Consider the following 25090-nt stretch of genomic DNA (forward strand, 5'->3'; position numbering starts at 1 on the left):
AGAAATGTAAGTTTCTGTTAGGGTTGATTTCTAGTTTTATTCCACTGTGATCTGAGAAGGTACATGGTATGATTTCTATTTTTTTAAATTTCTTGAGATTTTCTTTGTGTCCTAGGATATGGTCAATCTTAGAGAATGTCCCGTGAGCTGATGAGAAGAACGTATATTCAGTGGATTTTGGGTAGAATGTTCTGTAGATGTCTGTCAGACCCAATTGTTCTAGAGTTTTGTTTAAGTCCATTATTTCTTTATTAATTTTCTGTTTGGAGTATCTGTCTCGTGCGGTCAGTGGCGTGTTGAAATCTCCGGCGATTATGGAGTTGCTATTAATCCATTTGCTTAGCTCCAGTAAGGTTTGCTTTAGGAATCTGGGTGCACCTAAGTTGGGTGCATATATATTTAAAATTGTTATCTCTTCTTGTTGGACTGTGCCCTTCACCATTATATAATGACCCTCTTTGTCTTTTACTACTTTTGTTGGTTTAAAAACTAAATCGTCTGAAATTAGAACTGCCACACCAGCCTTCTTTTGGCTTCTATTTGCTTGGAATATTGATCTCCACCCTTTTATTTTTAGTCTATATGCATCCTTGCAGGTTAGATGTGTTTCCTGAAGACAGCATATACTTGGCCTGTATTTTCTTATCCATTCAGCCAGCCTATGCCTCTTGAATGGAGAGTTTAAGCCATTCACATTTATTGAGAGAACTGATAGGTAAGGTAGATTACTGATCATTCTGTTGGGTTGGATGTTGTTGCTATGATTTCTGTCTTGAGCCATTGTAATATCTGGCCTTTAATATCTTTGGGTTTTGGTTGTTTTTATATTCGTGGGTTATTATTATGATGTTCCGTGCGTAACGCTGTTTTAAGTACTTCTTGTAGGGCTGGTCTTGTCTTGGTGAATTCTCTGAGCCTTTGCTTGTCTGAGAATGTTCTTATTTCTCCTTCATATACGAAGCTTAGTTTTGCAGGGAATAATATTCTAGGCTGGGCATTGTTTTGTTTCAAAAGAGTGAGAATGGGGCCCCAGTCTCTCCTTGCTTGTAAAGTCTCATTAGAGAAGTCTGATGTTATTCGAATTGGCTTTCCCTTGTATGTTACTTGCTTCTTTTGTCTTACAGCTCTTAGAAGGGCCTCTTTAGTTGATACTTTGGTCAGTCTGATGACTGCATGTCGTGACGTCTTCCTGTTTGCGTTGAATCTCCCAGGGGTCCTCTGAGCTTCTTGAACTTGTATATCAAGATTTTGAGCAAGGCCTGGGAAATTTTCCTCTATTATATCTTCAAACAGCTTGTCCAACCCTTGAGTGTTGTCTTCTTCCCCTTGTTGTAACCCTATGACCCTCACATTAGATTTCTTCATATAATCCCACATCTCTTGTAGGCTTTGCTGTTTTTTCTTGTTTCTCTGCTCTATTTCTGTGACTGATTTATTTAATTGGAGGGTGTTATCTTCAAGCTCTGAGATTCTTTCTTCTGTTTGATCTACCCTGTTCTTGAGACTTTCCACTGTATTTTGTAGTTCCTTGAATTGATTCTTCATTTCCAGGAGTTCGGTTACACTTTTCTTCAATGTGTCTATTTGTTTTCCCATATCCTGGAGACTTTTTGTGGTTTCTTTGTGTTGGTTATTGAGTTGTTGTTGTAGCTGGGTGAGTGTTCTTATGATCCACATATGAAATTCCTCTTCTGTCATATTGGTTGCCTGATTTTGGTCGGTGTCCATTTCTAGGGGGCTGGTGCTCCTCTTTGGGGGTGTGTTTTCCGTTTGGTTCTTCATATTTCCTGAGTTCTTTCGCTGATTTCTTCCCATGTCGATCAGTTGTTGTTTCTTTCCTTAGGTTATTGTTTGGGTATTCACACACCTTGTTTAGTTTCTGAGGCGTTAGGTGGTGCCCTTGCCGCTGGTCTCCGGGCTGCTCCGGTGGTCTCAGCCTCCAGTTCTCCTCCACAGCCTCCTCCCTTGGAGTCTCCCGGAGTCTCAGGTACCCCTCCTTCGGGCCCTTGTCCGCTGTATGCTTGTCTTCTTGCTTTTTTCCTCTAATTTCTGCTAGAATCTGTTTTTTCTGCAGAGACACTCTGTCTGGCAGTGTTATTCGTCCGCCATCTTGCTCCGCCCCCTCCGATTGAAATTTGCTTTTTTGTATCTCAGAAATTTTGGTAAGTTATCATTCATTTCAAAAAAGTTTTTTTTTTTTTTTTTTTTTTTTTTTTAGACAGGGTCTCTCTGTGTTACCCAGGCTAGAGTGCAGTGATGTCATCATAGCTCACTGCAACCTCAAAGTACTGGGCTTAAGTGATATGTCTGCCTCCGCCTCCTGAGGCTGGACTACAGGTGCTTGACACCACACCCAGCTAATTTTTCTGTTTTTGTACAGATGGGGTCTCACTATGTTGCTCAGGCTGGTCTTAAACTGTGCCACAAGCAATCGTCTTACCTCAGTTACCCAAAGTGCTAGGATTATAGTCATGAACCACTGTGCCTGGCCAGGTTTTAATTTCCATCTTGATTTCATCATTGACCCCAAGACAACTCAGGAGTAAGTTGTTTAATTTCTATTTATTTGTATAGTTTTGAGAGTTCCTCTTGGAATTGATTTTTAGTTTTATTACACAGTTGTCTAAGAAGATACTTGATATGATTTTGATTTTTAAAAATTTATTGGGTCTTGTTATGTGGCCAAACATATGGTCTATCTTGGAAAATATTCCATGTGTTGATGAGAAGAATGTCTGTTCTGCAGTTTTGGGATACAGTGTTCTGTAAAAATCTGTTAGATCTGTTTGTTCTACAGTCCATTTTAAGTCCAATGTTTCTTGTATATTTTCTGCTTTGATGATTTGTCTAGTATTATCAGTGAAGTGTTGAAGTCCCCCACTATTATTTTATTGTTGTCTATGTCTTTTTCTTAGGTCTAGTAGTATTTATCTTATGAGTCTGGGAGCTCTAGTGTTAGATGTATATATATTTAGGATTGTTATACCTTTTTGTTAAATTGATCCCTTTATCATTATATAATGACCTTGCGTTTGTTTTTTACTGTTGTTGATTTAAAGTCAGATTATCTGATATAAGTCTAGCTACTTGTGCTTACTTTTGGTTTCCATTTGTGTGGAATAGTTTTTTGTTCCTTTGAGTCCATAAAATTATTTTATCAGTTAAGTGAGTTTCTTGAAGGTAGCAGATGTTTAGATTGTGTTTTTTAATCCATTCCATCAATCTATATATGTTGTGAGTGGGGCATTTAGACCATTTATGTTCAAAGTTAATATTGATGTGAGATACTATTCCAGTCATCATGTTTATTGGTGCAAGGTTGCCTTTGTACTGTCAATTCTGTTACTGTTTTACAAGCACTGTGAGTTTTATACTTTGAAGTGATTTTTATACTGGTGCGTATTGACCTTTTGTTCTCATGTTTAGAATTCTTTTGACTATTTATTTTAGGGACAGACTAGCAGTGATAAATTCCCCTAGCATTTGCTTGTCTGGGAAAGACTTTATTTATTTCTCTTTCATTTATAAAACTTTTTTTTTTTTGAGACAGAGTCTCACTCTGTTGCCTGGGCTAGAGTGCCGTGGTGTCAGCCTAGCTCACAGCAACCTCAAACTCCTGGGCTCAAGCAATCCTTCTGCTTCAGCCTCCTGAGTAGCTGGGACTACAGGCATGCGCCACCATGCCAGGCTAGTTTTTTCTATATATTTTTAGTTGGGTAATTAATTTCTTTCTATTTTTAGTAGAGACAGGGTCTTGCTCTTGCTCAGGCTGGTTTCAAACTACTGACCTTGAGCGATTTGCCTGTCTCGGCCTCCCAGAGTGCTAGGATTACAGGCATGAGCCACCGTGCCCAGCCCCTATGAAATTTAAGAAGTAGTACAAATGCTACTGAAACTGTTATGGGAGATTGAGAAGGAGGGAATCCTTCCTATGTTACCCTACAATGCCAGTATCACCCTAAGGACAAAGTCAGGAAAGGGTAAAACAAAAAAAGGAAACTACAGACCAATTCCTCTGAGGAACATAGATGGAAAAATCCTCAAAAAAATACTAGCAGAAAGATCCCAGCCTGGGGCCTTAGCATACAAGCATTTAGGCCCCTTTCCTGTGAATAGTCCTAAAGATTTGGAGAGCTTGTCATGACACTTTTACCAGCATCTCCCCGTAGGAGCCAGAAAAGCAACATCTGAACCTTGCTGAGGCTTTGTAAAGCCTTTCAGGGTCCTGAAGTCCAGTCATGATTTGTCTCGCTCCTTCTCCCACCTCAGGGGGAATAGAGATCAAGAAAACCCCTAGGTGTTACAGGGTCCTTCCTAAAGGTTGGGGCATTAATATGCCCCACCTGGGGGACCAGAGCTTACCACAGGCACAAAAGACTATCTCAGCAGCTGGTTTTTCCAGGCAAACATCAATAAATGACAGAGGAAAAACCTGAGAGCTAAGCATAGCCCCTCCAACTCAATCAAACAAGGAGTGACTGATTTATACTTACAAATACCACACACCATCATTGAGATTAAGCTGGGGGGAATAATTCACTATACGTTGTTGGGAAGAGGTGAAGACAGCAGGTCAGAGGTAACCCAAGAGGTACACCAAACCTGCTAGAACACTCCATAGGCAACCCAGGATCAGCAATTCTCTGGTTGGCATGCTCAGAGATTGATCTTTGGGGATCTGCAGAGAGGCCTGTAAGCCAGGCCTAAAATCCCCAGGTCTAGACCAAGAGACCAGATGAGAATGAATCAGCAAAAGAACTCCAGAAACATGAAAAATCAGAGCAAAAGGACACCCTCAGAAGAAAACAACAACTCCTTGCCAATGGATACTGACCAAAATGAAAAGATTAAAGTGACAAATGAAGAATTTTGAACATAGTTTGTAAGGAAGCTCAATGAAATACAAGAAAAAATAGAAATCCAACACAAAGAAATCACAAAAACAATGCAGGAAATGAATGAAAATTTACTAAGTTATTTAAAAAAAATCAAAATCAAACAGAACTTCTAAAAATGAAAAATTCATTCAAGGAAATACAAAACACAATGTAAAGCCTTAAGAATAGGCTAGATAAGGGAGAAGAAAGAATCTCAAAGCTTGAGGACAATATCTTTGAGTTAAACAAGCCAAAGACAACTGAAAAATAAGAGGAATGAACAAAACTTACAAGAAATATGGGATTATGTAAATAGGCCTAACTAAGAATCATAGATATTCCTGAGGGTAAAGAAGAAAATATACAAGTGTTGGAAAACGCATTTGAGGAAATACTTGAGGAAAATTTCCCTGGCCTTGCTAGAAACCTAGATATCCAGGTATAAGAAGCTCAAAGGACTCCTGAAATATTCATCACTAAGAGGCAATCACCATGACATATAGTCATCAGACTGACCAAAGTAAACATGAAAGAGGCACTCCTATGAGCCATAAGGCAAAAACAACAGGTAACTTACAAAGGAAAACCTATCAGATTAACTGCAGACTTCTCAACTGAGATCTTACAAGCCAGAAGGGACTGGAACCCCATTCTCAGGCCTCTAAAACAGAAGAATGGCCAGCCTAAACTTTTGTATCCTGTAAAACTAAGTTTCTTATATGAGGGAGAAATAAAGACTTTCTCAGACAAGCAAACACTGAGGGAATTTGTCAGGACCATCTGTCCAGCAAGAAGTACTAAGAACTGCATTATACATGGATCAGCACAATGGTCACCCACTGGTGTAAAATCACCCCAAAAGCTAAAGCTCAAAGTCCTTATACCATAATGGCTCAAGAGCTAAAACAAATCAATAAAGTTCTAATCAATAGGATGAACAGAAATCCACCCCACTAATCAATTATTTCAATAAATGTGAATGGCTTGAACTCCCCACCCAAGAGACACAGGCTGGCTGAATGGATTAAAGAAATACAAGCCAAGTGTGTGCTATCTCCAGTAAACACATTTAACCCATAAGGACTCATTCAGACTCAAGGGAAAGGGATATAAAACAATATTACATGAAAATGGGAACCAAAAGAAAGCTGATACAGCCATTCTCATATCAGATGACATAGACTTCAAATCAACAGAAGTAAAGAACAAAAAAATGGTCATTATATAACAGTGAAGGGAATAATTCAACAAGAAGACATAACAATCTTAAATATATATGTACCTAACACAGGTGTACCCACATTCATAGAGCAGATCCTATTTGATTTAAACAAGATGATAAACAATAGCACTGTAATAGCTATGAACTTCAACACCCCACTGACAGAGTGGGACAGATCCTCCAAGAAGAAAGTGAGAAAAGAAATGATGGATTTAAACGGAACTCTAGAACAAATATTTACAGAATATTCTACCCCCAAACAGCTGAATAAACATTCTTCTTATTAGCTCATGGAATATGCTCTAAAATTGATCATATCCTAGGCCACAAAACATGTCTCAACAAATTAAAAAAATGGAAATTATACCATGCATCTTCTAGACCCCAGTGGAATAAAATTAGAAATAAATTTCAACAGAAATATTCAACTATACACAAAGTCATGGAAATTAAACAAACTATTGCTGAATGATTACTTGGTCAAGAAGGAAATTAAAGTGGAAATGAAAAGATTCTTTGAATGAAATAACATAGAGGATACAAGTTATCAAAATCTCTGGGATTCAGCAAAATCATAAGAGTAAAATTTACAGCCATCATTGCCTACATCCAAAAGAAACAAAGATCACAAATCAACAATCCAATGAATCATCTCAAGGAATTGGAATATGAGGAGCAGACCAATCTCAAACTTAGTAGAAGAAAAGAAATAAGTAAGGTAAGAACAGAACTAAATGAAATCTGTAACAAAAGAGAAGATTAATGAAACAAAACGTTTCTTCTTTGAAAAGGTAAACAAAATCGACAGGCCTCTCACTAGATTAACCAGAAACAGAAAAGAAAGGACTCCAATAAGCTCACTCAGAAATGAAAAAGGAGATATTACAACCGATACCATGGAAATACAAAATATCATCTTCGTATAGTATAAAAACCTGTATATACATACATAAACTTGAACACATTAAAGAAATGGAAAAATTCTTTGAAACACACAACCTCCCTAGGCTTAATCAGGAAGAAACAGAATTCCTGAGCAGACCAATATCAAGTAATGACATTGAAGCAGCAATAAAAAAATCTCCCTACAAAAAAGTCCCAAACCAAATGGTCTCACAGCCTAATTTTACCAGACCTACAAAGAAGAACTGGTACATATATTGCAGAAATTATTTCATAACATGAGGAAGGAACCCTCCCCAACTTTTTCTATGAAGGCAATATTACCTTGATACCAAAGGCAGGAAAGGATGCAACAAAAGAAGAAAATAGCACACCAATATCCCTCATGAATATGAATGCATTAATTCTCAAAACAAAAATCCTTGCAAACCAAATTCAGCTGCACATCAAAAATATAATTTGCTATGATCAAGTGGGCTTCATACCAGAGATGCAAAGATGGTTCAACATATGTAAATCTTTAAAGGTAATTGACCACATAAATAGAACCAAAACCAAAGGCCATATAATCCTTTCAATAGAAGCAGAAAAAGCATTAGACAAAATCCAGCACCCTTTTATGATAAGAACTCTTAAAAAAATAGGCATAGATGGAACATACCTCAATATTATAAAAACCATATATGAAAAACCATAGCCAACATCATTCTGAACAGGGAAAAATTGAAAGCATTCCCTCTTAGAACTGGAAAAAGACAATGTTGCCCACTGTCACCACTTCTATTCAACATAGTGCTGGAAGTCCTAACCAGAGCAATCAGGCAAGAGGAGGAAATCAAAGGTATCCATATGGGGAAATAAGAGGTCTCTGCTGACAATATGATCTTATATCTAGAGACCCCTAAAGATTTTGCCAAGAGACTCCTGGAATTAATTAATAAATTCAGTAAAGTCTCAGGTGATAAAATCAATGTACACAAATTAGTAACATTCCTATACATGAACAGCAGTCAAGCTGAGAATCAAATCAAAGACAATGTTGTCCAAAATAGAAACAAAGAAAATAAAATATTTTTGTTATATTTAACCAAGGAGGTAAAAAACCTCTGGAGGGAGAACTACAAAATACTGAGGAAGGAAGTAGAAAAGATGTAAACATATGGCACAATATACCATGCTCATGGTTCAGTAGAATCAACATTGTTAAAATGTCTGTACTACCAAAAGTGATTTACAGATGCAATGCAATCTGCATTAAAATACCAGTGTAATTTTTTGCAAATCTAGAGAAAATAATTCTGTGCTTTATTTTGAACCAGAAAAGACCCTGAATAGCCAAAGCAATCTTAAGCAAAAAGAATAAATTGGGAAGTATCAATTTACCAGAGTTTAAGGCATACTACAAGGCTATAAGAACCAAAGCAGCATGGTACTCACATTAGAACAGAGACATAGACCAATGGATGAGAAGAGAGAACCCAGATATAAAACCATCCTCATATTGCCATCTGATCTTTGATAAAGCAGCCAAAAACATACACTGGGGAGAAAAATCCTTATTCAATAAAATGTTCTGGGAACATTGGATAGCCACATGCAGAAAAATGAAACAGGATCCACACCTTTCATCACTCACAAAAATTAATTCACAATTGATAACAGACTTAAACCTAAGGCATGAAACTATAAGAATTCTAGCAGAAGATGTTGGAAAAACTCTCATAGATGGTGGCCTAGGGAAAGAATTTATGAAGAAGACCCCAAAGGCAATCACAGCAACAATAAAATCAACAAATGGGACCTGATTAAATTAAAAGGCTAAGGGCAAAATCAACATATTGAACAGATAACCTACAGAATGGGAGAAAATATTTGCATGCTATTTATCTAATAAAGAACTAATAACCACAATCTTTCAAGAATTCATGCAAATCAGCAAGAAAATATCAAACAACCCCATTAAAAAGTGGGCAAAAGATATGAACTGAAGCTTTTCAAGAGATGATAGAATAATGGCAAATACGCATATGGAAAAATGCTCAACATCTCTAATAATCAGGGAAATGCAAATCAAAACCACAATGAGTTATCACCTAACTCTAGTGAGAATAGCTCTTATCAAAAAGTCCTAAAACAACAGATGATGGTGTGGATGTGGAGAGAAGGGAGCACTTGTACACTGCTGGTGGGACTGCAAACTAGTACAACCCCATGGAAAATAGTATGGAGATAACTCAAAAAATTAAAAGTATACCTACCATTTGTTCCAGCAATCCCACTACTGGGTGCATACCCAAAGGAAAAAAAGACATTTTATTAAAAATACACTTACACTTGAATGTTTATTTCAGCACAATTCACAATCTGAAAGATGTAGGACCAACCCAAGTGCCCATCAATACTCAAGTGGATTAATAAAATGTGGTATACCCTGGAGTATTACTCAGCCATTAAAAATGGTGAATCTTTTGTAATAACCTGGATAGAACCAGAGACTTAATCCTTTTAAGTGAAGTATCACAAGAATGTAAAAACAAACACCACATGTACTTAGTACTAAATTGGAACTAATTGATCAACACTTATGTGCACACATGGTAGTAAAATTCAATGAAAATCAAGCAGGCGGATGGGGTAGAGGGGATGGGTAAATTCACACCTAATGAGTACAATGCACATGATGTGAGTGATGGGCACACATAACTTTGACTCAAAGTGTACAAAAACAATTCTTGTAACAAAAACATTTGTAATCCCATAATATTCTGAGATAAAAAAATTCTACACTTTGTTTGGAACCAAAAAAGAGCCCAAATAGCCAAAGCAATCTTAAACAAAAAGAACAAATCTGGAGGCATCAATTTACCAGACTTCAAACTACACTACAAGTCTATGGTAACTAAAACAGCATGGTATTGGTATAAAAATGTAGACATAGACCAATGGAATATGAGGGATTTTCTATAAAGGAAAATGTAGTCCAAAGTCAAAGTAGAAACATCTGTAAGAGTGGCAGCAGTAGAAGTGTATACTTGTAAATAGCAATGTCAGAGATGATTAATCAAGGTCCTTCAGGTGTATGTTTATTTCATCTTAGATAGTTTTCTGGTGACGTGGGATTGAAATAGTGTAGAGTCTACATATAAATGCTCCAACAGAAAGGGTTTATGAGAGATCTTTGGCTTGAGTCCAGGTGAGGTTTCCAGACCAAATTTTAGCAGAACGTAGGAATGCAGCTGAAGCTTTCCAGGCAAAGGCATATTTTGCACTGCTGAGAGAAGCTCTTGAGAAAAGGCACATGGTGCCATTAATGAAGGACATAATGGGGAAACAAAATACCATCCAGTTGCCTGATATTGGGTACTCTTGGGTGTAGAAGAGCAGACTGTACTTTATTTTCCTGAGTGTTACAGTAAACAGTAATGCTGTTATATTCCTCTCAACAATATATATCCAGGTAGCTGCTCTTAGTGAGTAGAATGAATTAGAAGTGGCCTTATGACTATGTAAGTAAATGGTATGTGACTAGTTATTAATTGAATTAAGTTGGCTTGAGTTGAACTGATTTTGATTACATGATTAATGGCTTGTGGTTTTATCATAAATAGAATGAAATGAAATGTCTGCTTAGTCTTGTCTAAATTACCCCAAACTATTAATTCAATTAATTCAGCTAAACTTACTGAGGTTAAACTGAAATTTTTAAAGGATAGGGTCTCTGAGTTTAACTTTTATATCTAGAAAGATATTGATAAAGATATAAGATCAATTTATATTAAGTACTAGTTAGTAAGTAGTAAGAAGAAATTAAGCTGGATTTGTAAATAGAAGAGCCCACTAGCCTGATTTAAAACTTTAAGTTCCATCCTTCATAATAAAAATGAAAATATGATATAACTCTGGAACTTACTACTCTATGCCTAGTGTTATATGCATCCATTCAAAAATATTTTCTGTGCTTCTATTAGTTCTATTTGTGGACTTCATTTAGCTCTTCTTAACTAAAGCTCCTTAGGACAAGGAGAATATCTCACTCATCTTTGTCTTCTTAGCAGTTTAACCCAGGGCTTGGAACACAGTAAGCCCTCAATAGGTGTAACTAACTGGCATTGAATTTGTGGCAGGAATCATGTTTGAGGATGACACCTGACCTGTGTTGGTCTAGGAATGACATAGCCATATTTCACAGGGTTGGCCTTGGCCTACCACTGTATTATTAATATCCTTGATAATAGGCAAAGGAAAAATCATTATTATATGCAGACATTACCAACTGATGAGTGGGGATTAGAATTCTGAATAACTTTGACAAATTAAATGAGATAGGCGATGTAACTCCAGTGTAAAGGTGAACACAGTAAATTTGTATAGTTTCTCAAATACTAGTCAAGAAATGTGCTGTTTAGTTACAAGTAGAGCTCAAAGGAGAGAGAGAGAGTGATGAGGGCAAGGGGAGAATGGGGTATAAGTGGGGAAAGCAAGCTTAATTTGTTCACAAACCATAAATGGGAGGTACTCTTGACTGAGCACCATATTGATCACACCTTCTGCCTCTTCAGAAGCTCCATTGTGTGTGGAAAAAAAATATAAATCTCATTCTACTAGACTGTACTGAATCACTTCTCAGAGTCCATTTTGTTACCATAAATCTGCTAGCATAATATAAAATTTGCATCTCTAAGGTATATTCAATTCTTTGAAAAGTTCTACCAGTGCTCTCTGGGCACTCTTTAGAGCAAGAAAAGGCATGACAAAGAGTGACTTATTAGCGTCCTGGTGTTCAGGCTTTCATGAGGATTTGAGACCAGACACAGTGACATAGTGAATAATATGAAAAGAAAAAGATTAAAGGTATGTTCCCACACAACTATAACGTGAACTAAGTCACTTTGAACAAGTCAATAAAAAGGAAGTATATATCAGGATACTGAAAACAATTCTCAAACAGAGCTATTCAGTGAAAGGAAGCTACCAGAAGTAGCTATAAAAATCTCTGTTTGGGATTGAATGGCTTAGTGTTATAGAATGTTAGAGCTAGAAGAGCACTTTGAGAACATCTAATCCAGCCTCACTCCCTTGATAATGCAAAAAGATAAAATAATTGCTGAAATTAACACACAGAATTAGTGGTAGAGCCAGGACAACTGATTCACAATCCAGTGCTATTTTCATTACACCACATGGTTAAGTTTCAGATTCCAAAAGGCCTTTCAGTAAACACTATCATAAGACAAATTCATATACTGCTACAAATCATGCCAGTTGAACAAACTGTTGTGCAAAGAACTGCATAAAAGCCAAGGATTGATCCATTTCTTTGCCCTCTCTCTGGTTACAATATGGGAGCACTGTTTACTGAATATTAGGAATGACAACTTTGCTTCTTTTTCTTCCTTCCTTCCTTCCTTCCTTCCTTTCTTTCCTTCCTTCCTTCCTTCCTTCCTTCCTTCCTTCCTTCCTTCCTTCCTTCCTTCCTTTCTTTCTTTCTTTCTTTCTTTCTTTCTTTCTTTCTTTCTTTCTTTCTTTCTTTCTTTCTTTCTTTCTTCCTTCCTTCCTTCCTTCCTTCCTTCCTTCCTTCCTTCCTTCCTTCCTTCCTTTCCTTTCTTTCCTTTCTTTCCTTTCTTTCCTTTCTTTCCTTTCTTTCCTTTCTTTCCTTTCTTTCCTTTCTTTCCTTTCTTTCCTTTCTTTCCTTTCTTTCCTTTCTTTCCTTTCTTTCCTTTCTTTCCTTTCTTTCCTTTCTTTCCTTTCTTTCCTTCCTTTCCTTCCTTTCCTTCCTTTCCTTCCTTTCTTTCTTTCTTTCTTTCTTTCTTTCTTTCTTTCTTTCTTTCTTTCTTTCTTTCTTTCTTTCTTTCTTTCTTTCTTTCTTCTTTTCTTTTCTGTTCTCCTCTTCTCTTCTCTTCTCTTCTCTTCTCTTCTCTTCTCTTCTCTTCTCTTCTCTCTCTCTTCTCTTCTCTTCTCTTTTTCTTTTCTTTTTTCTTTCTCTGAGTCTCGCTTTGTTGCTCAGGCTAGAATGAGTGCTGTGGCGGCGTCAGCCTAGCTCACAGCAACCTCAATCTCCTGGACTCAAGCAATCCTGCTGCCTCAGCCTCTCGAGTAGCTGGGACTACAGGCATGTGTCACCATGCCCGGCTAATTTTTTCTATATATATTAGTTGGCCAATTAATTTCTTCCTATTTATAGTAGAGATGGCTGTCTTGCTCTTGCTCAGGCTGGTTTCAAACTCCTGACCTCGAGCAATCCACCTGCCTCGGCCTCCCAGAGTACTAGGATTACAGGCGTGAGCCACCACACCTGGCCGACAACTTTGTTTCTTTTCTTTTTCTTTCTTTCTTTCTTTTCTTTTTTTTTTTTTTGACACAGAATCTCTCTCTGTCACCTGCGCTAGAATTCAATGACATCATCATAACTGATTGCAACCTCAAACTTCTGGGCTCAAGCAATCTGCCCACCTCAACGTCCAGAGTAGCTGGGACTACAGGCATGCGCCACTATACCCAGCTAATTTTTTCTATTTTTTGTAGAGATGGGGTCTTGCTCTTGCTCAAGCAATCCTCCTGCCTTGGCCTCCCAAAGTGCTAGGATTACAGGCATGAGCCACCATGCCTAGCTGACAACTTTCTTTTTAATTTTCTTATTTTTCTTCCATTCAGTCTGTCCTTATCACTTATGCTGGATTATTCTTTTTAAAGCACAGTTCTAATCATATCATTTTCCTCTCAGATATCTCCAGTGACCTATTAATTAAGCTCACAGAACTATTCAAGACTACAATAATATTCCATCCTAACCATACAGAATCATTTTCCCATTGTTTACTATATGCATGTCATAGAAATGACCCTATGACCAGCTTCATACCTTATTTGGTCTCTTCTCCTTTGCTCAGATCATTTTGCCATCTATAAAATGCCCTTTGTCCTTATTGCTATCAGATGTAATTTAACCATCTTTAAGATAATCTCTTATATCATTTCTTCCATATAAACTTTCCTGAGCCTCTGTACTACTGTGAAATACTAGCTATATTAAAAGGGATGTATTATCCACTTAATATGTGTGAATTCTATGCTAGATCTTTGGAAAATAAGACACAGGCCCTTCCCATGAAGGGATTACAGTCTACTAGAGGGAGACACAGATATGTTAACAAATTAATGCACTGCATCATTATTGTTGCGGCAATAGAAGCATATAAAGGATACAGAGAACAGAAGTAGTAAATGGTATGTGTATGATAGAAAAGGCTTTATAAAAGAAAAAAGGGTGGGGAACATCAAGAAGAGCATTCTAGGCAGAGAGAGAAAGTAGAACAAGCAAGGCTTAGAGATGTGAAATGGCCTGGCATATTTATAGAATATCTAATAGTCTGATATGGCTTAAATATAAGATGAAAGTTGTATATGTGTGCATGTATATTTGGGTGATTGTGTCTGTGTGACTGGACTATGGGATTTAAAGTGAGAAATTAGGTTGTAAAGAAATGTAGGAAATAGATCATAAAAGGTGTTATATATCATTCTACAGAATGTGAGTTTATCTTCTGGGGAATGGGGAGTTAATAGAGGATGCAGAGTGAGAAAAGAATACTGATATATAAGGGAAAGTGGAACCACAAAGAAAGAGGTTTCTCATTCTTGCAAGGCTTAATTTTCTTGATAAAGTAAGAGACAATGTTGTCTGTTGAGAAAAAGAGGGCTGCAGTAGGGTTCAACTCTTCTGAAGATTGATGAAGGTTTGAATAGAGAGGAATATGGCTAAGAAAGGACTGAGGCTCAGCAGAGGTTTTATTTTTTTTATTTTTATTTTTTTTTATCTACAAATTTGATGAATCAGCAGAGGTTTTAGAATGTGGGTTTTTTTTAACAGCCTCAGTCTGCATGATCGTGTAATCTATTGCAGTAGTATTCAGCAAGCAGCCTGGCTATAGGAGAGAAAAAAATGCAAATGCTTAAATTGATCTAAGACTGGGGGCCACATATCAAATGTTATGGAAGGAAAATTGGGTAAGGAAGCTAAGAATGCCACCAAAGGCCTAGTTAAAAGTGAAACCATGAAGAAGTTTAACCAATTAGCAGAAAAGGGAGTCATCAAGGGACTTGAAAACTCACGGAGATGTAAAAACTGATGTAGTGGCAATTGAGGAGTGAGAGAACTGAAAGTCTAGGAGCTCTGGTTAGAGTGTGGTACACTGGAGTTTAAAATTTCATTTCTGTTATGATAAACAAGGCCCCAGGTGTAGCCATGGAATGGGTAACCAAGATGGAATATGAATGGAAATTGTCCCAGATAAGGTAGCCAAAAAATTTTGAACTTAATTTTCTGGATTGGTTGTGGAAGATGGAAGATGAACATGGAAGATGAAGTTACCAAGGTGATAGCAAGATTTGAGGTAGAAAAAAGAACTGTACACCAAATGCCAAAATATTCAGTGAATTGGGGAAAAATAAGTAGGAGTTTGATAAATGATGTTAATAAGGAAGATTAAAGGGTGACAGATGAAAAACTTTTTGCATTATGGTGGAAGAGTGATAGTTTAAGAGTGGTGCCAAGAGTCAGGAGACAGCCAACAGACTCTATTTCACAGCATATGGGATGTACAAAAATAAGCAGCTTTTGATGGCAAGGACGTGGTAGGAGAATTCTTTGAGAAGGTTTAGGATGTAGGAGAATTTACATAAAACAGAAAGGGAGTTCCAGAGAACACAGTGAGGAAAGGGTTAGTAGAAAGGTCAGATTTGGAAGAAGAATTAGGAGGGAGAAGTACAATGTATTCTCAGGATGTTAGAACCTTCGAGAATAGTAGACCAGAGAAGTCAATTGTTTTACCACAGAATTCAATTTTCTATTTCTACTTACTTTGTGTCTCTACTTTTAAATTTCACTTTTAAAAATAGTAATTTGTATATTTGCCTAATTTCTACTACTAAATTAAATTTACTTTTTAAGGAAAATATCAGATCTAATTAATATGTATAGTTTCTGCAGAAACTAGCAAGGAGCATTAATTATACTTGGTGCCCAATAAATGTGTTGAATAATATTAACTCATGTCAAAATTGTTTTTAGATCTATAAAGGTACATTAGATCTATAGTTCATTTATTATATTATTTTCTTATTTTTCCTTTTGTATAACTGTTGAAAAAGTAACGGGAATTTTTTTCAGAACATTTTACTAAAGCAAAAATCAATAAGCATAACTTCTTATGAGAGCTAAATTTAAGCTGTTTGTTCCTCATCCAACTGAAGTTATAGTTAAGTCTGACAGCTGAATTATGATTTACTGTGGATCAGCTGAAAGTGAAGCCAGAAAGTTCAACTAGATTGCAAGTTCCTTGAAAGCAGGGATTACATTTTTACATCTTCTCATTGAACTATTTTACTTCCCATTATACTTCCCCATTTTCCCTCTAGAGTGGCTAGCATAATACTTTGCATATTCAGCAAGAACATGGGACTGGCTAGTGAGATTCTCATTCTTTTTAAAGAAAATTATATTGCTGACCCAAGTCATTAGAAAGTACCCTTTGTTATTCTAGGAATAGGTGCCAGTTTGAGCCAGAAGGGATCTTTGAGATCCTGTTCCAGTGAATTTTAAATGTGAAAAAACTGAAACCTGGGGATGAAAGTGGGCTGGCCATGACTTGCTCAAGAACACATAGCTAGTGACAAGGCTAGGACTAGAATCTAGACATCAGACCAGTTCTACTACTACACTGCTGCCCCCATCCTCACTCTTCCTTTTGGTCTCCTTTCATCAATGGTATATTTTTCAGAAAGTCAGTTGAGATCATCAGTGCAACCAAGATCTGTGAAATGAGGTTTGGTCCTCATTTCTTTGCTTCTCTCTTTCATTGGAGTATTTATCAACTTTCATGTGAATCACTCAAATATCTGTCTCAGCCACAAACTACTCACCTGAACTTTAGCTTCTCATTTTCAGCTGCCTATTTGATTGCTCTACTTGGATCACTTGCCTTTTTAAAATTTTGACATGTTTAAAAACAAATACATCTTTCCCCCAAAATGAACTTCCCCAACTACTTGTCTGTTTTTTTCATTGCCACTAATAGTCTTCTAGTCAGTCAGGCATAGAACCTGACAGTCATCTTTGACCCCACCCCACCCTTATCTTATCCCTCATCAAGTTCTGTTTATTCTTATTTTGTAATACCTCCTGACTCTTTCTTTTCTACCAGCTTAGTTCAGGATCCTTATCTCATCATGCATTTGGCTACCTGAAGATGATCTATGCATCCTCTTTTACCCTTACATGGTCAAAGAGGTGAATGTGGCAAATTTCTACTTCAAGATTCAGGTTGAGGTTATAATTCTTTATGAATATTCCCACGTGCATGGTTCTAGTCTCTTATTTATTGCCATGCTGCAATTACTCTTTTTGTTTACGTCTGTCACATCCATTTAGACAGTGAGCCCATTAATGGTATCAAATATGCGTTATTCATTTTTGTTCCCTTCATCTCCTAATTGGGCAACTTTGGAAGAGGAAGTGTGTGCTTTTAAGTGCTTTTGAGTCTTTAAGTCCCCAGGGTGAATGTCTGGGGGCAGAGGGAGAAAGATGGTTTTGGTGTGGAAATACAGGGGCTATTGGGCAGGAATCTAAATAATGGTGTAAAGTGGAAGTGAAACGTGGACACTTCTAGGAGGGTAGAGTCTATTAAAAAGAAACCTGAAAAATCAAAAGAGTGTAGGGGACCATGACTCATGGATGGATACTTTATAAATCACTGGAGAAGAAAGGAAAGAAGATGGAGCATACTGAATCCACACATTTGGGCAGGAAGGAAGGCAAAGAGCTTAAAACAAAGAAGGCATAAGTGGTCTGGTGCGGCTAGAAGAGATTTAAAAAGTGGCCTAGGTCAGAGACTAAGGAAAATCCAAAGACCCGAGGATGTGTTTGACTATAGGGTCTGTGTGAGACTGATCATGGATATTTTTGAACTGAAACAACAGGAGAGACCAAAAGATTAAATCAGTATCTGGATGTACTTTTATGATTATATTAAGTTGAATGCCTCCCCAAGCTTTCCTTTACATTTCTAGTAAATGCTAGCGTGCACCGGATGGTCTGTGTGTGTTGGAAGACTGCCAATAGGGGTGGGGTGACTAGGGTAGGGCTGAAGCAGAATAGGAAGTGGGGGAGGCTGGGACTCAGGGTTCAGCCTCCTAAGGCAGATACTTCCTGTACTTATGCTGAGTAGTGGCAAGAGGCAGGAAGCTAAGATTTTATGAGGGTGCGGCTCGGTAGGGCCCCGCTTTTATTTGGTTAAATTCCCAATGCCCCCTTTCCTCCTTTCCATGTAGCCTATTATCGTCGAATGGAAAAAGTTAGTTGTGCTGTTAATCCCATAAGTCTGAGCTCAGAGGCGTTAGGGATAATGCTGTATTAATCTTTTGACACAGCAGGCACACACTCATGTTTGTCGAATTAGTATATGAGTGAATAGGAGATCAAACATGAGTGTTTTACAAACTGTAAAGCTCTATACAAATGTAAATTTTTATTATTCTCTTTCCTCCTCATAGTAGGCTCAGTTTAGGTCCCACTACCTAACACCTGCTTTATCCTATCCCACTCTTATTGTCTTTGAGCTTGTATTCTCTTTATTATCTGTACTAATGATATGGCAGTCAATATTTTACTACCTTGAATTGTATCTTTTTAACATGTAGGAATCTTGCTTAGGTAGACTGTGAACACTCCTAGGGCAGGAGAGGAAAAGTCTAGCCTTTTCTTCCATAAGCTCTGTGACCCCAAAGCCTAGCCTACCCCAGTGTTTTGCACATAGAAAAATATGTAATAAATGTTTATTGTGTGATTGGTTATTGATTGACTGGAGCAAAGCTATCCATCCTCTATGGAGATTTAATCTATAAGCCATCAGGCATCTACTAATGATCCCAGTGGCTTTCCTCCATGCTAATAAAAAATCTCGTTGCGGGGGAGGCGGAGATACTCCTGTCATCACTGTAGTCCTATCATTACAAATAGTAGCTTTCATAATTTGTATTTCCAGGGATATACTTAGCAGTATTCTCACTAGTATTAAAAACTACAGAGGAGCTGATACTTCATTGCTGTCAGCTCTCAGATGTTTCTTCTGGAGTAGTTTATTTTCCTTAAGGGGAGAACATCATACCTATCAAACCAGGCCATTCTATTGTCAGACAGTTGAATCCAAACACAGGACACTCTCAAACCCAAAAGGACCTTGGACTGTGGCATTCAGAGCTAATGATGCAGTGTGTTCCCTTCCATTGTACTGTACCACAAATGTTTTACCCTGTGTAATCAGATTAAAATGGTGCATAATGTCAGATCTGAAGGGAAATGCCAAGTCACAAAGAAGGCAACAGCGATCTTGAGGAGTGCATGAGTGTGGGTGTAGGTGCACGGTGGAGGATACTTCCACCGTTAGTTTTGTGATAGAAATATGTTATGGAAAGCCTACATACTTTCAAACTTTTTGTAAAACACTAAATAGAGGGCCTACCTTTTTCCAGGGAGACCTGTATAAGTCTCTATCTAATTACCAGGAACCTGGAATTCCCTGAAGTTCTGAAGTCATTGCTCACAGCTAACTCTGAGGTCTGCCTCTAACTTCTGGACATTTAGATGTCTGGATCTTGGGAACAAGAGAGTTGTTCTCTAGGAGATTGCTTTTTATTTAAGGCCCCTTGTCTTAAATAAGAATTCAAATTCAGATTATGCATAAAAGGTAACCAATTTGGAATGAAAATAAGCTTTATTATCTTCTGAGGCCAGGAGACTTCCTAGGAACTTTGGAACAACTATGTAAAACACATCAGAGATGTTTGAGTGTTGTTATTATTAGCTCAATCCCATTTATCTTGTTGAATCCATGACAACACAAAGATAACTCTATGTAAAAACAAATACTGTTAATCTGAAATAAGAAATCTTAACAAGTCTTATACTTTAGACATCTCAAAATGTTATTCCAAACTGGAATTTTCTTTCCTTTTTCTGTGAAAAGGAATGATGAGAAATAAAAGAAAGCCTGAATTTTTCAGAGGACTCTTAAGTCTGTATCTCAACTCCTTTTCCTTTTCCATTAGTTACATTTAAGTAGAAGCTCAAATGTCTGGGATGTATTGATTACACAATCACTCTAAATAAGATAATGACATTTTATTCATCAAAAGGAAAACCATCTATGTGTTTAAATGTCCAAGGCTCTATGTTTACTCCTCTGTTTTGTCTCTTTTCCCCTATTACTATGAGGATTTCTCCTTAACTTTTCCCAAAATTTTAAAGATTTTTCTTTCTCTTTTATACCATATATAGCAAACCCCCAATTTAGAAGAAGGACTGGTGGGGCACAAAGAAGGAAAAGAGATCATGATGGGATGGAGTGGGATGGGGCAGAATGAAAATGCAAAATAGAGGAGTTTTGTAGAGTGTAGAGTTATGTTTATACAGTGGCCTTGTCTACTAATGTATGCAGAGGCAAAAGTAATTGTCATTTAAAAGTGTTTTAGCACCAGGATTGTAACATGAATTAAGAGACCTAAAATGTCTGGATTTATCTAATCGGATTACATGGCTTCCTTTATTGCTTTTTTTCTGTAGGGATGAGGATATGAGACTACCCACTGAGTCTATCAGACTTCTTAGCAGTTGTATTTCCTCACTGCAAATCAATAAATTGGCATTCCAACTTGTGAATCCCTCTCTTGTGGGTTGATTGCTGTGAATATATCTTTTAAGAGTTTGTTCACATCTGATTGAACTGGGAAAGCTCTTCTTACTGGCCCTGAAATCATACCACATAGACGTTCATGTAGCCTGAAACCCAAATAACACTGGAGTGAGGGATAAAAGTGACTTTAGATCTTTGTATTTTAGGGAGAGACACAGGCACTATACAGACTTATATGTTCTAGGAATATGATTTATATTTTAACCGAATCTATGATTGGACAAGTGGCTTTAGAACAGAGTGGTAGAATATTGTATTACATTCAGAACTTGGTATAAAACTCATTTTTGATCCTTAGCATTTAATCCTAAGAATTGATGGGCTTAGTGGATAATGAAAATAGCTTGATAGTGCTTTCACAGAAATACTTCTTAAATACTATTCTCAAATATTTCATTCCTTTCAGAATTCATATTGAGTTATGTACAGGTATTGAAGGCTAGTGGCAACTAGAGGGCTAGATCCTACTGACAAGTCCAAAGAATAGAATGAGACTGCTGAGATTTAGAGTGATGCCTGTGGCCTAGAAGGTGTAATGTAGTGTAGTAGAAAGTAGCTGGCCCTACTCCATCCATATCCAATCAGTTTTGTTATATATGTTATCCTTCTGGAAAGAATGGGCTTTAAACAAAATCCTTTGTGTGGTGGTTTGTATTTTCAGGTTGCTTTCATATTTATCACTTTAATACATTTGGAAATTATCCTTATCAGCTCAGTTGATACATTTAGGCACCAAGAAATACTGATGGTTAGTAACTTGCTATGGAACACACAGCAGATTAATCGTCAAAGCAAGGATAAATTCCCAGTTATTCAGGTCCACTTTCATTCGCACTGAAAATCATGTAGCAAGAGGGTTTAGAGTAGCCACTCTTAGGTTGTAAAGAATTTGTGACAGAGTTCAAGCTGGAAGACAGTGTAAGGCTAAAATTAGCCATACTTGCTTATGTTAGAAATCAACATTTTGTAAGTGCTCGCAGTGTGTATGAGGCAATATACTAGTTTTTCTTGGAAAGAGAACTTAAAAAAAATAAATAACCAGGTACTTTCCCTTAAGACTCTTGGTATCTTTTGAGGAGAGGAAGGATTATATTTCTGTGGCTCTTATTTTTCTGGACCACCTTCTTTCTCTTTCCCAAAACTCTAGGTACTACACACATTTCAGGCCTTGGTCATCTCTTTGATTTCTTTTCTCTAAGCTAAGCCATTTTTATGCCTTTGGCTATCACCCTCTCCAGATTTAAATTTGGCTTCCATCTCTTACCCATCACTCACATTCAGGGCGATTATTTTCCAACCACCCACTAGATATTTCCTTGGAATTATTGTGATTGCCTCAAACTCAACAGATCAAAACCAGAACTCATCATGTCCTATACTTCCCATGTCCACCCCCAAATTACCTAATTAATAGTAAAATAACAACAGAATACATTTGTGAATGATTAAGACTTGTTGCAATAGATACTATAAACTTATAATTGTTCAGAAACAAATTCCACTAATATATTTAAAATGCAATGTAGTCCATTGCATTTTATAATGCATTGTGCAAATATAAATATTTTTATATTTAAAACAATGCACAAACAAGTCCAGGTTTAGTTACATTTTCATTTATTTATTTGTTTGTTTGTTTCTGCATATTATGGGGGTACAAATGTTTAGGTTACGTGTGTTGCCTTCCCCCATTCCCCCCTGGGGTCAGAGCTTCAAGTGTGTCCATCCCCCACATGGTGCACAAAGTTACATTTTCTTTTTAAATAATCACCTACTAGATATATGGTGTGTGGCCTCTCTCTAAGTTTCAAAACAATCAGAATACTGGAAGGCAGAACCACTGAATTCCATAGGAGGCTACCAACTCGTTTGTTTACTCTTGAAAACAGCTTCTTTGCTAAGTAGAAAATTGCTCCTGGCAAAAGATTTTGATTAAAATGCAGGAATTGTTGGCTCTGTGCAAACCTGTTCTGTGCTAGATATGTCTAAGTTACTAAATAGATCATGCAACTTCCTTATATTCATGTATGGTTGAGAGAGCTTTCTTTTTGCAGTCTGGTCAGAGCTCACCAATTTCTAGTTGTGTGGTGTGTTTCAAGAAAATTTTTTTACCTCTCTGAGTCTATTTGCTCATTTGTAAAACAAAGACAGTAACACTTACCCTGTATAAATTATAGGATTTTGAGAGGTTCAAGTGGGATAACGAATGTGCAACTACCTTATGAAAAGGTCACTTTTCACTGTTTGGTTGACCTTTAGCAGTCACTATATATTTTTTTTCCCTATATTGAAGGAAACTGCCACTACATTAGAGAAACTCCATTGAGCTCTCAAAATAGGATTTTAAAATATGTTTTATATTTCTGGCTTAATTGTGAAGGTGCTGGAGGCTTGAGGAGTGTCCCCTCTGTATTTTGCGACATTGAGCCCTAGCAGAAGCACTGAGAAATACTTGTTGACACACTGATTAGACTGTCAAATCTCTGGCCAAGACATACAGCAGAAAGAATTTATACTAGCAGCCTAATACAAAGCGGGCAAGGCACATTTGTTATCTCCAAACTCCTGGGAACTTGCTAAAATCTAACATCAGCACAATTATACTATATACTGTTCTGGTCCTAGCACTGAAATACCAAATCTCCTTACCTGCTAACTCCAAGATTCACAGTTCAGGGTCCTTTTGCATTCGCTCTCAGAAGCAAGCTCCAAGTCTTCAGTAAATCCAATCTATCAGTTCCCTGGAGAGGTAAGCCTTGTTGGTGAGCTGTGCAGTGAATCTGGATACCCCGAAGGGTCCTAAAAGAGTACTCCATTCACAGAGTGCCTGCTCTTTAGGCAAGCTTTGTTAAAAAGATGGGTTGCTGCTATTTTCAAGGGGGGAGAGGGCAGGGCACATGTGCTAGCCAATATATACAGATTCTTCTTCCTCTTTCAGATTAGTCCTCAAACTGTCTAAAGCACACCCAGAGTTTGACTTCTCTGGTGCAAAGTGGGGGAGGGGGAGGGACAGAGAGAGGAAGAATAGAAACTGGAGTCTTGCAGGTTGTGTGTATAAATGAGATTTTACCCCTAGCTCCAGCAATAGAATTCTCAGGAAATCATTCAGCTGCTCTGAGAGGGGAAGCAGGGAGGAGTATACTTTGTCTGGCTTAGTGCTCTCTGAATTTTATGATTGGGGGTAGTTAGATTATTTGCAGGCAGGAAAAGATAATCCTACCAGTATATGCTAATATAACTGGCATTATGTGAAACTTGATCTTAAGCAAGATAAGTTTCATCTCTCTTTTCCTTTCTTGCTGCTCTCTTTCTTTCTCCCATATGACACTTGTGGCTTTATCCACATTCTAAAAAGCCTTTTCCTTTCTGGTGCCTTATGTACTGGAAAATAAGTACCTTAGTTTGAGCTTGGTTTTCTGAAATCCCTACAGCAATATATTGCCTCCATTGAATTAAAAGTGGCTTTTTTTCTGTCTCACTGAAAATGTTCTGGAATGACTGAGCTTGTTGTCTGTTGTCCTGTTTTAGGAATTTGGGGACAAGGTAAGTGCTCTCGGCCTTTGGCTAGGCTCTGAGGTATTGGAGCTGTAGGGGACTCAGTCTGGCTTCTGGAGAATAGGGACATAGCAGTCTGGTATCTGCTGATTAGAGCCCGGGGTGGCACCTTGATGTTATTAATACAAACCAAATGGATAAGACTGTAATATGAGTTGATTGCATCAATTATGAGTTATATTGAGAAGGTTCTATATGTGGATAGGCCTAAATACAGTGATTTTAATACTCTGTAAACATGATCCCATAACTAATAACTAGTTTTAACTTGTAAAATGTGAGCCCAGCAATAGTCTTCTGGCGTCCCACCTGCTGCAGGAACAAAGTCATTTGCTCAAACTTTACAAACTTTGTGTACCAGAATTACCTCACAGCCAACCTGGGGCCAAGGGCTTTAAGGTTCCTGGAATCTTGATCTCCTTTCACAGAATCCTTGGTTATGGTGGTGGTGGTGATGTTTGGGGGAAAAGGCCATCCAACCACATTAAAGGGGAAGATAACATTTGGATTCAAGACCAGACTTTCTGATTCCTCCATTGGGAAGTTTTACTAACTACATTGACATTCTAACTATTAATAGTATTTCTTCAACTGAATTTGGATCCCTAGAGATCTATGGGAAAGTTTATAAGGGAGAGAAAGGATGAATTATCACTTTCCCTCCAGTCTGAAATGTTATAGGCATTTTGAATTATGGTGGAAGGATAATTCATTCTTAGGTAATGAAGAAAATAGAAAGGGGTTAGAACCTTCAGTTTCAAGATGTCATCACTATAGCTGTGGCAGAG

General features: G+C 37.4%; 1 protein-coding gene across 1 annotated transcript in view; it reads right to left on the minus strand.

The window, feature by feature from the left end:
• CYSLTR1 (cysteinyl leukotriene receptor 1) overlaps positions 1–23797 on the minus strand; it is a 35803-nt gene extending 12006 nt beyond the window's left edge. The window contains exon 1 of the mRNA XM_012755360.2: positions 23397–23797. The gene's annotated coding sequence lies outside the window, so the exon portion shown is untranslated. The remainder of the gene's footprint in view (positions 1–23396) is intronic.
• Positions 23798–25090: the final 1293 nt, after the last annotated feature.

The sequence above is a fragment of the Microcebus murinus genome, chromosome X, assembly GCF_040939455.1.
Source record: "Microcebus murinus isolate Inina chromosome X, M.murinus_Inina_mat1.0, whole genome shotgun sequence".
Lineage (NCBI taxonomy): Eukaryota > Metazoa > Chordata > Mammalia > Primates > Cheirogaleidae > Microcebus > Microcebus murinus.